The following is a 12,339-nucleotide window of genomic DNA, read 5'->3' as shown; positions in this document are numbered from 1 at the left end:
CAACCCATTCTGACTTCCAAAAATCCCTACAAAAGAATGGCCCTAACTAACATTAACCTATACCTTTCACAAATCACTTACCTCACAAAAATCTTCGTTACTCGAACTACTGCAATACAGCGAGCGCCACTACTGCCAGCTAAATAAAAGATTCAAACTACAGAAGGCACTAACTACTGATAGGCATAGTTAGCAAATGAAAGATTTTAATAGAGAACAAACAATGTATTTACCTTAATAGTCATAATATATATAGCAGTTCATGACATCCAGTCTTACAAATTTCAAAACTCTGCCATCTCTCTCCCCACATCCACCACTGCTGGCGGCTCACCTCCAACTGTGCAATGCTACGCGCTGTTCACATCCAGCTGCCGCTGCCCAACACTACAATGGCAGACAACAATGCAAACTAGCCGTTGCCAATAAGAAAACCTAAACAGCCTACTTACACCGTTTTCTAATATTTCCCGTTCATAATGTAAATGTTTAGCTTCTAATCTCGACAAGCTGCTGGAAGCTTAGGCTACTGGGAATTTACCTGATGGATGTTCTAATAATAGAACAGCTGCCACATATGACCTTTACTTCGAAAGGTCAGGAGTCAACAGTGTGGGGGCTTTTGGTAACCATTTTAAGACCCTCAGAGGTGGACTGTTAAAAGGAACCTATTCAAATTTCTTTCCTTTCTTAATTCATTCAATGCACCTGCAAATTGGCCGAACATACGAAAAAGTTTATCAACGTGCTAAACCTTGTCACAGATACGGAGTGTTAGGTTTTTGACAAGTGTGAACAGCCTTGGTGCGGCTCTGATAAACAGTAATACCCTGGTGAGAAATAATATGTATCAAATACAACATGTGTGACTGGGGAAATTTGACCTTAAAAGGCTCAACTATGAGCTCTGTCTCTCTTAACCAGAACAGGACCTCCCCAACATGCCGAATACGTACAGAGAAATTCTCGCTGAAGCTAACCGAGTCATCCAGTTTGTGACAGACAAATTTAAATTTGATGCCTGAAAAAATACTGTCTCGTAGATGGGACAGTGCTGCCAATATAGCTGAGAGCCGAAATGGAATACACATTCCAGCCGGCTGCAAAGGTTGTGATTCGCTTGTAGTCTTGAGACAATGTAATCAGATAACAGGTTCGATTGAGATCCAGAATAGTGAAGAGTTTATGGTTACAAAAACAGGAGAAACAGAACTGTATACTGGGCAACGGAATTGATCTTAAAATCATCACGAACAGCTTAACAGAGTTCGCCAACCTTCAACTTTCCGAGTCCAGTACTCAATGGGAGAAAACGACACGGTGATAGGCACTTGTGACAATGTTCATCACCAGTTAGTGATGATGAGTCGCGTAGGGCAAAAACCAGTTCCTCATACTCACTAAGACAAATAAGTGGAAGAGAAGCAAAAGATGAAGTCACTATCCTATTGCAAACTACAGACCTACTCACTCTAGTCTTCTTCCTAAACCTCGCCTCTATTTAGTCATAATTTCCCTTGTTCTTTGGCTGAGTGCCTGGACACACTCAGTTAAAACAGTCAGACTCCCACATCTGAAACACCTATAATGCATACTGTTGCATGTAAGGCAGCCACTTACACTTTCCTTTGGCAACTTCGAATCTCATATCTCAGTCTCTGCCTTTCACTTCAGGTCAACATATTGCATGTCGTCAACCTGCCGTAACACACTTCGAAAATCCTCAGATGACTACGGTCTTGACACAAACAGCGGCCTAGACCTATCCTCTTGACTTATCCCTTTGAGAATATTGTTTACAGCCTCTGCTTCACCATACAGTGAACATAATGCTTTTACTGTGCACCTGATATTCCACACATACTCTGCTAATGGCTCACCAATTTGTTGTGTTCTCCAGCAGTGCTTTTGCATCAATTCCTGCAGTGTCTGCTGTGATATCAATTCCCTACACAATACTCCTGGGATTCATTGAGACTACACTGCACCAGCCTCGCTGTGTTCACATAATCCATTAGCTGCCCTATAAACCTCGGATATAGCAGCTTATGAAGCTGTTGTACTCCCAATCCAAAATTTTCATCTTGTTCCAGTATTTGAACTAGGAACCAAAGCAGGTACTGCATCTTCAATAAGATTTCGATTGACACCCTAATAAGCGTTTGGTAAATTAATGAATACATCACCACACACTGTCCCAGTGTGCCTCCATCTGCCTGCCAATAGCTTCCCTACTCACCTGACCCTGACATTCTGTTTCTCCAGTAGTAGCTTCTAAGAACTTCACTTCTAATTTCTTCCCTCGCTCCGGAGCAGACATTTCTTCAGTATATTCGAAGAGGACAGACATTTGTTCCGGTAACTGGTCTATCTGTATACCCAAATGGTCGCTTCTTTTGATGCAATGAAAACTACGTGACCTATTCAAATTACGCGTTATTTGGGCCTTAAAATACGTTACATGTTTGTCAGCCCTCTCCATCTCATTTAAATATAATGGTATTACGACAACAGGGTGATGGTGTAATACTTCCTTCAGTTCTGCACTTGGTCAGCTACATTCTCAAGGGGCTCAAACCATTCAGTTCCAGATTTGTATTGCAACTCATCCTTTCTCGGATCACTCACTTCAGGCACCTCTCTGTCACCCACATTGAAACAAATATTTTTAGTAGTATGTGTGTTCCAAAAGTATCTAGATAGAATTTGAGTAGTAATTAATATAATTAAGATAACAAACCACACACTGCTATCAGTGTGTAACGGAAGAACCGGAGAATGGAAGGGCTGGTTAATTAAGTGGTTTATATTTCTTAGAGCCCACACCCTAGCTTTCATGCAACCAGCAGTTGGCAAGATTTAAGGAAAAATACAGCCAAGGTTATTAGGTGCAATGTCCAAATGTAAGAATAAATAAATAAAATAAAAAAGGACACACAGGCATTGTCAGCAATAATCAAAATTTAACAGCAAAATTTAAATCGTTAAGTACAATGACCAAATAAAAAAGACACTAACACAGATACTGTGGCAAATTATCAACATTTAACAGGCTGAATGCTATTGGATAGGCCCAGCAGCCAAAACTAAAGAGTCAATTTAAATCTGCCATTTGTGCCAACAGTAAGAAATTGGGGATACAGAAATGGAAATTTTGCAAGTATACAAACTTAGAGACTGTTTCAGTATCTGATTAACAAAACGCCACATAGAACCTCCACCACACTCAACAAGAATTCCATGTATGTCACCTGAGGTAAGACTGGTAATCTATCCAGCAGCGGTCGCCGTTCCAGCTGCCTGTCCAGTGTTTACTGTCTCAGTTCAGCCACAGGAATCTTCCCGCCAGCACAAGTGCCTTGCTTTGCATAGCGTGTGCTCACCACATGCCTCTATCGCTCACCAGGCACTCCACACTCTTGCTGCGAAATTCAGACCTGCCCAGCAGGCACTGGTGGAACAGTGCTGTACCCATTAAGGCTAAAAAAATGAAAGTTTAATAGATGAAATGCTAAAATGATTGTAATAATATGTCTAAAAACTATTTTTCATACCTCCCTATTGTGTCACGAAACTAACTTAAGAAGAATGATGTCAGAAAACTTCAAAACCTTGACAGTGTCATAATTTACACAAATAAAATCGGTATGTACACTCACGATTACCGGTGTTTAATTTTCCACTTCGACTGTGCCAACAGTTATCTCAACTGTGGCTCTGTGAGGGTACAGTTGAGGGGAACGCTATTTCTTTCAGTCTCTCTGACTATGTTCGATAAAGTCAGTCTTTCTGTAATTTATTTTCGTAGTGGAGGGCCTTTCTCTTTCTCTTTTGCTTTGGTTTACCAGTTCTGTCTGTGGATTCATGAATAGTTTCAGGTTGGTTGTTGCCAGCATGTATGGTCATCCTGTGAATCACTGCCATTACCGGGCTGGAATGTTCTCTAAACACTCTCAGTATGTAAGTACATCTACATAAGCAAGGAACAGAAAAGTGCCCTTTGTTAGTGAACATTTGTAATTTTCTACAATTACTTGCCATTTTAGAGAATCTTACTTTTAATGATACTTTATTCACAGAAAGTTATCCGAGAAATGTAGAAAGTGATATATGTAAAAATTTAAACACTGCTGTAATTTTTTTGAAGGGGGTAGTGAGCAAGTATGGCCCCCATTACCCTCCGTGCTATTGTAGAGTGCTCTCAAAAACTTATAGAGCACCCACTTATTTGTCAAGTAGATGTACCAGAAGGAAACTAAACATAGTTAACAAACTGCTGACAATCTCCAGAAAACTAATTAGGTTTGTTAGTAGAACAGCAAGTTGAATATCGCAAAATCACCCCAGTCTGCTGTGCCACGTCGCACAGTACGGTTACGACGGCCATTCGGAGAGTAAGGTCTCATCGGCCACTGTGAAAGCCAAATATTTTTTATTTCCAACAGTTGGCTACACCTTCCAGCTACTCCTCTACATAGTCGCCACTCAGACTTAGACATTTGTCGTAGCGTTGTATGTTCGTAATAGAAGGCAAGCACCTGTGCTTTCTCCCAATTCTCTATGCTGGTCTAAAGCTCGTTGTCTGTGCCAAAATGTTGTCGTAGTAGCCAGGGATTCATGTGAGAGGAGGTGAACATCAGGGGCTGCAAATTAAGGGCTGAGTAGTGGGTGATCAAACACTTCCTACCGTAAACGCTGAAGGAGCATCTTCATTGCTGCTGCAGAGTGCGGCCAAGAATTGTCATGAAGAAACAAACGCATAGCAGTTATGTTACGTGGGCTGCATGATATCAGGCGAAATCTCTCACTAGGCCCTCGTACTTGCCGTAGACGCTATTTTTGAAGGCATTCTTACATTCTCACTCTTCCCTTAGAATTGAAAAGAGCGACGTGACGCAGTCGAAGTGTATATTAGAGACACAACCCAACACTGTTGTTTCTATTTCGCGTCCGATCAGACCTTACTTTCCGAATGTTGTTGTTGTGGTCTTGAGTCCTGCGACTGGTTTGATGCAGCTGTCCATGCTACTCTATCCTGTGCAAGTTTCTTCATCTCCCAGTACCTACTGCAACCTACATCCTTCTGAATCTGCTTAGTGTATTCATCTCTTGGTCTCCCTCTACGACTTTTACCCTCCATGCTGCCCTCCAATGCTAAATTTATGATCCCTTGATGCCTCAACACATGTCTTACCAACCGGTCCCTTCTTCTCGTCAAGTTGTGCCACAAACTCCTCTTCTCCCTAATTCTATTCAGCACCTCCTCATTAGTTATGTGATCTAAACATCTAATCTTCAGCATTCTTCTGTAGCACCACATTTCGAAAGCTTCTATTCTCTTCCTGTCAAAACTATTTATTGTCCATGTTTCACTTCCATACATGGCTACACCCCATACAAATACTTTCAGAAACGACTTCCTGACAAATCTATACTCGAGGTTAACAAAATCCTCTTCTTCAGAAACGCTTTCCTTGCCATTGCCAGTCTACATTTTATATCTCCTCTACTTTGACAATCATCAGTTATTTTGCTCCCCAAATAGCAAAACTCATTTACTACTTTAAGCGTCTCATTTCCTAATCTAATTCCTTCAGCATCACCCGACTTAATTCGACTACATTCCATTATCCTCGTTTTGCTTTTGTTGATGTTCATCTTATCCCCTCCTTTCAAGACACTGTCCATTCCGTTCAACTGCTCTTCCAAGTCCTTTGCTGTCTCTGACAGAATTACAGTGTCATCGGCGAACCTTAAAGTTTTTATTTCTTCTCCATGGATTTTAATACCTACTCCGAATTCTTCTTTTGTTTCCTTTACTGGTTTCTTGAACAACATCGGGGAGAGGCTACAAATCTGTCTCACTCCCTTCCCAACCACTGCTTCCCTTTCATGCCCCTCGACTCTTATAACTGCCATCTGGTTTCTGTACAAATTGTAAATAGCCTTTCGCTCCCTGTATTTTACCCCTGCCACCTTCAGAATTTGAAAGAGAGTATTCCAGTCAACATTGTCAAAAGCTTTCTCTAAGTCTACAAATGCTAGAAACGTAGGTTTGCCTTTCCTTAATCTATTGTCTAAGATAAGCCGTAGGGTTAGTATTGCCTCACGTGTTCCAACATTCCTACGGGATCCAAACTGATCGTCCCCGATGTTGGCTTCTACCAGTTTTTCCACTCGTCTGTAAAGAATTCGTGTTAGTACTTTGCAGCTGTGACTTATTAAACCGATAGTTCGGTAATTTTCACATCTGTCAACACCTGCTTTCTTTGGGATTGGAATTATTGTATTCTTCTTGAAGTCTGAGGGTATTTCGCCTATCTCATTCATCTTGCTCACCAGATGGTAGAGTTTTGGCAGGACTGGCTCTCCCAAGGCCGTCAGTTGTTCTAATGGAATGTTGTCTACTCCCGGGGCCTTGTTTCCGAATAAACCTGGCATTTTTCTCTGCTCTGAGGCACTGGTGCCGCCAGAGCGCGGCTTGTGTGGGATATGTGGCCGCTGCGAGCGCCACTGTTGGGGAACTAGGGTAATGCACGGATGGCGGTATTGCAGATCAATACCGAATGGACAATGGTCATCACAGACACTGGGCATGTAGTTAGCAGCCTGACGGTGCAGGTGATGTCCTCTCTCTCGTGATGTGCATGTGAAGACGAGAAATGACTTCAGCGGGTTACAAGAAGCATAACCAGAGTTTTGGAGTTAATGTTGGTATCCTAATGACCTTGGTTTCAAGTCGAGGTTCAGTGTTATGTACGACTGTATTAGGTGCTGCCGATTGTAATTCACGCTGCTACGGAAACTTGTGATCATTCTGTAAGAGCTTGTTTGAGGATTGCGTGCTGGGCGTGCGATAGTGTATGTTATGTCAGTGAGAAATGCTGTGAAGCCAGTACACGCTGGGCGCATTACTGTGGTGACTGATGGCAGCCGAAATTCTCTTTATTGCAAAAGTGGTTCTGTTCTATAGACTGTTATTTTGAATTTTGCTATGATTAGGTTGTTACCGAACCAGTGGTTCACTTAAGTGTACTAAAAATTGTTACACTGACTTACGTGAATTCCTTCCAATATGTGTAACTGGATTACTAATCATTTAGACATAAACATGGATAGTTGAGTAGTGTTGCTGGTAGCTTGGGCCTTGGTTATTGGGTGTTAGTATTAGTAACAGAACAAGGAGAAGTTAGTGCCTATATCAGTTTCTATCCTATAAGGGGCAGTAAAATGAAAACGAGTCAGATGGAGAAAAAAAGTACATAACCTGTTTATTATTTAAAAAGTAATCGCCGTAACTGTTAATACACTTATCTCACTGTCAACCGAGATGGTCAGAGCCTTCTTGGAAAAACGTTTGCGGTTGTCTACAGAAACATGATTGTATCCAGGCGTGCACCTGTTCTTCCGAAGCAAATCGACAGCCACGATTGTATTCCTTCAGGACTCCAAAAATATGGAAGTGGTATGGGGTGAGATCTGGACTGTATGGAACATGTGTAAGGTCTTCCCAGCGAAACGTCTTCAGCATTGTCCGAAAAACCTTATCAACGCATGGGAGGGAAGCACGTACACGTCCTCCATGCAGCAGCCAGCCACAAAAAATTTTTCCATTCAGGCATTGACCATATTGTCTCACAGCAGAATAAATGTAGTAAAAGGTATGCGATTAATTTTGATATAAAAAGCAGTTTATTGACTTTCTCCATCGGTCTCGTTTCCATTTGTCTGCCCCTTAGAGATAAGTGAATATTTTCTAGTATAAGGAGTTGCTAGTGTCACGAGTAGTTAGGGCGAAGGGCCATAAACTGTTACCTGTCATTTTCTATCGATTGCCCATTGTAGAGTAAGATTGTTTAGTTCAGTACATACGCTGCCAGAGAAAAATTAGTACAGCATTTCAGAGCTTTACAATCCACTCAAGATTTATTATTGCAACAAGCATATGGTGTATATGAAATCGTTACATTTACAGACCAATAGCTCAAGCAGTTCTGAGATGCAAGGTATCGACCCATGCTGATACATCGATATGAATGTATGGTGTATCCTCCAAGGGCGGTAATGCAGGCACTGACTCTGCCATCCAGTCGATCGTTCAGATGGCGAATACTGCCCTGCGGTACGTTACGCCACGTGTGTTCGACTTTTTAACGAAGTTCTGTACGACTTTTTGGTGACAAACCGCACGAGGCACTTCTCGTCCCACCATATCACACATCTGCTCGAGTGGAGACGAATCCGGAGATCGTGATGGCCATGGAAGTTGCTGCACGTCTTGCAGGGTACGTTGAGGTTCACGGGCAGGGTGTGGGAGAGCATTATTCTCCTGTTGGACCAACAGATCCCCTTCTCTTTGCAGGAACGACAAATGAACGGGCTAACAGCATCCTGCACGTATCGAGCAATGTTCAGCGTCCCCTCCAGAAACACCAAACGTGAACGAGAGTTGTAGATTATCGCTCCCCAGCCAACGAGGCGTGCGGTGGAGCCAATTTGTCTTGGATGAATTTGCTCTAAGAGGCCGCGCTCATCAGGTCTTCACTGTACGCGCACCAACGGCTATCACTTGCGAGGAGGCAGAATCTGCTTTCATCGCTGAGGACCGCGGTGCGACATTTGATCCTCCAAGTGATCCTGTGACGTGAAACACCCCCGTTTAAATTACTTTACTGGGTGTTTATGTAATTTACCGAAGCCGCCAAACAGTTAATTATTATGATTATATGACCGTGTGCTTAACGGATGAAAGGCTATCGGTTTTTCTGCTGTGGTTTCGGGGGTATTTCAACCGAGTGCGGCTGTTTTGCAACTGAATAGTGGAATGAAAGTTTGTCTATTATTAAGAACACCAAAGGTTGCGGTGTACAAACTGTATTGTATTTCCTACGAACACGCAAATTCTAGGCAGTTGCTACCTTCGCCTTACACTTTAATTACGGTTATCTCTTTTATTAGTTGCTGATTTTAGGTACTTCGTCACACGCAATGATGATGGTTAACATTCACAACAATCCTCACTGCAATCCATGGTTGTTGCTGGCCGACCCGGTTGACGCGAAACACGTAATTCGGCACTTGTCACTTTCTGTTTCATATCACTCGCGAATCGGTATTAGTGAGGGTCAACCCCACGACGATCAGGGGGACGTGCTCACTCGTCATACTCTGGTGAATATTACCGTTTACAACTCACTCGACCGCCATTCTTACCCGTCTCTCCAGCATCACTTCTCACTCGACACTCTCCAGTACTACTCCGCGCTCGACACTCGTCACACTGCCTACTGCAGCACTCGACAATCGACTCCTGTCTACTATCGACCTGGGCGTCGGAAACTAGCACCTATGTTCGTGGGATCACTGATCCCTTACAGACGGCACTAGTCAAGCCGTGCACGTCGATGCTTGAGTGAAATAAGCGGTTCACAAGAGTTCGTGTTGGCACGGACGGGATCACAAGCCCTCTTGCCTTTGCTATCGTAGCTATTCGATCTGCCACTGCTGCCCTTGGTATACTACGGTCCTGGCAGAAGTTCCGTATGGAGGTCGAGAACCTCGTCTGTGGGTGTGAGGATGTTCACGGGACCACTGATGCCAGCAGCGTTGCCCAGCCGTCGCATCGATTCCCGGCGGGGTCAGGGATTTTCTCTGCCTCGTGATGACTGGGTGTTGTGTGATGTCCTTAGGTTAGTTAGGTTTAAGTAGTTCTAAGTTCTAGGGGACTGATGACCGTAGATGTTAAGTCCCATAGTGCTCAGAGCCATTTTGAACCAGCCGTCGCAGCATCATCCCGCCACTCGGAAAGCCACAATCTGACCCACTTCAAACTCGCTCAAATGGCTGTATGAAACAAGAGTGCATCTCCGTGGTCTGGCTGCCTGCTTCCTTCATACGTTTTCACCGCACTGAGCCTTCTGCCTGTGAGCATTCCCTATTAAAGGGAAGACACATATAGCGCTTTTTGGTCAACATGGTTGTGGAGATGAAGCAGCGATTAGTGTGATTAATCAATTATTCAAGAACAGTCTTAATCGCGTTTGTTATTATTATACCGCCAACCGGTTTCAATCAGACGTAGGGGTCATCTTCTGGGCGTTTACACCAGCAGTCGACCAATGGTGTAAACGCCCAGAAGATGACCCCTACGTCGGATTGAAACCGGTTGGCGGTATAATAATAATAAATGCGATTAAGACTGTTTTTGAATAATTGACACTTATAGCGCTCTGGTAGCTATGTCACTACGCTATATGTTGGCAAACGACGTTGAAGCCAATATTAGCAGGTCTACTACCCGCCAGATGACATAAACCGCCAATGGACCAAAATCGACGTCATCTTTCCCGGCGGTGTACGTGCCTGAAGGTTCATTGTAGATAGCAGCAATTCTCCTTGTGTCCGCCAATGCACTTATGCTACTTGTATTTTAAGTACAGACCAGGCATTAGCTTAGAGCTTAAATTTTATCATCACCGAATGTGGCACTCCGCAGAAAATCGCTCGTAATTGTTTTACTCAGAAGCTATCCATGCTTTGGCTTTCCAAATGTGCATTCAGATCGATTTCTTGTGAAATGGCACGTCATTTTTAGCACTCCGCAGTTACCAGTTGTATAAGACTGCAGTCTGTAAATGGAACAAAGACGTAAACGGTTTCCTGGATCATTGTGTATTTTGCTGCGACCACATCCAACTGGTATTATTTAATGATTCCGAAAGAATCTCGTCAAGCCGCACTCTTATTACGCATACCGGTATTTATTTTCTGCGTTACTTGTCACGGCCTGCAGCGAGCATAATGACTAACGCGGTACTGAAAGAAGACTATCGATATTGGTAGAAAACTCATCCATCTGGAGAAATTTCTCCGTTGCAGAAGAGGAGCTCGCCTCTCTTCGGTCGGGAAGTAACTGTGTAGCTGCAAACGAAAACGCGAATGAAACACGGCGTGTTGAAGGCGACAGCAGAAAGCACTTTACCGATACCGTTTATTCAAAATATTGTCGGACATTAATTGCCCCTTTCTGCAAAATGAAGTATTTTGCTTCGGCGCGCCTGTTTACCCCGAACAATATCGGCGATATAGGCGGGGCTAATTTGCCTCCAGTGTCTCCTGCGTTTTAATAAACCGACCGTCTAATAGGAAGCGCCGTACCCAGACGCCACGGCCGCGGCAGTCGGGCACAATGCAGAAAGACTGAGCGCTCAGATTGCTGTCCTCCACCTCCTCCAAGAGCGGGACAATAAAATTATTAACAAAAAACACGTACAGGGAAAAGGCGGGCGACATCGTAATATTCAAATCTAGAAATTAATAAACGACAAAAAGACTTCTTTTTGTGACATGACAATAACGTTGCAGCACGGTGCACAAAAGAGGCGTGTACATTGGGTAGGAGGGGGTGGGGGACGGGGGGAGGGAAAGTGGGGGTGGTGTCGGCAAGGAAATAAAAAAAAGGTAGAAGAAAAAGGACGCGACTGGAGTGGAGTGGAAGGAAGACATCAACAAGTAGTCGGGAGGCAAGTGGCGCAGGGGGTCGCCCAGTCACAAGGAAGAAAAGAGTACATAAAAAGGGGAAAAGACAATCGCAGAAACGCCAGCCGCCGCCCTCGAAAGAAAAGTAATTAGCTGAGCAGGAATAATTAAGATTCGGGCCGCGTATAGATTGGAGTGGGGCTCCTCGAAGGAGTACCTCCGTAGCCCTAGCCTAAGGGGGAGGTAGGGGGAGGGGGTGTGTTGTTCAAACAAGAGTCGAACCGACCCGGGCTGTTCGCAGTTTTAATTAATGGTGTTTCCTACAGGACGGGCCAGCTAACCATCCTCCGTGGCTCCTCTCAGGGCTACAGCGCTCCAGAAGGAACCGGAGGAGTAGGAGGAGAAGGAGTAGAAGGGGGCTGAGAGCGGCGAGGCGCCGAGTGGCTGTCAGCTGTGTCACTTTATTAAAATGGGCCGGCGGAGGCGGCAGCGGTGTCGGCGGCACGGGTCAATTGGGACCACCGCCGAGCGGAGGAGTGTCACAGGGGGCGGCTGTCGATCCGCCGAAGACCTCCTCTGGAGCGCAGTCTGCGCTGGAAGCTGAGCTTTGACACCGCGGCCATCTCTGCCTGCCACGTGCATCACTGAACCGTGACACGGTCAGCTATGCTCTGGTCAGAAAAAAGTCTAAAGGGTTTGTTAAAAGACTCCAGCCATTAGCGAATTGATCACGCTTTGGAAGGAACAGTCACACGGTGCCGGCAAAGTGTTTTACTATTCACAGGTGGTTAAGCCCAACAGGTGGCGATGAGCGAGGCACGTTTGGAGTAGCAACTGGACTCTCCACCACTGACACTGAGC

This window comes from Schistocerca serialis, chromosome 9 (genome assembly GCF_023864345.2).
Source record: "Schistocerca serialis cubense isolate TAMUIC-IGC-003099 chromosome 9, iqSchSeri2.2, whole genome shotgun sequence".
Classification (NCBI taxonomy): domain Eukaryota; kingdom Metazoa; phylum Arthropoda; class Insecta; order Orthoptera; family Acrididae; genus Schistocerca; species Schistocerca serialis.
The sequence above is the reverse complement of the archived record's forward strand: the minus strand, read 5'-3'. Positions refer to the sequence as shown.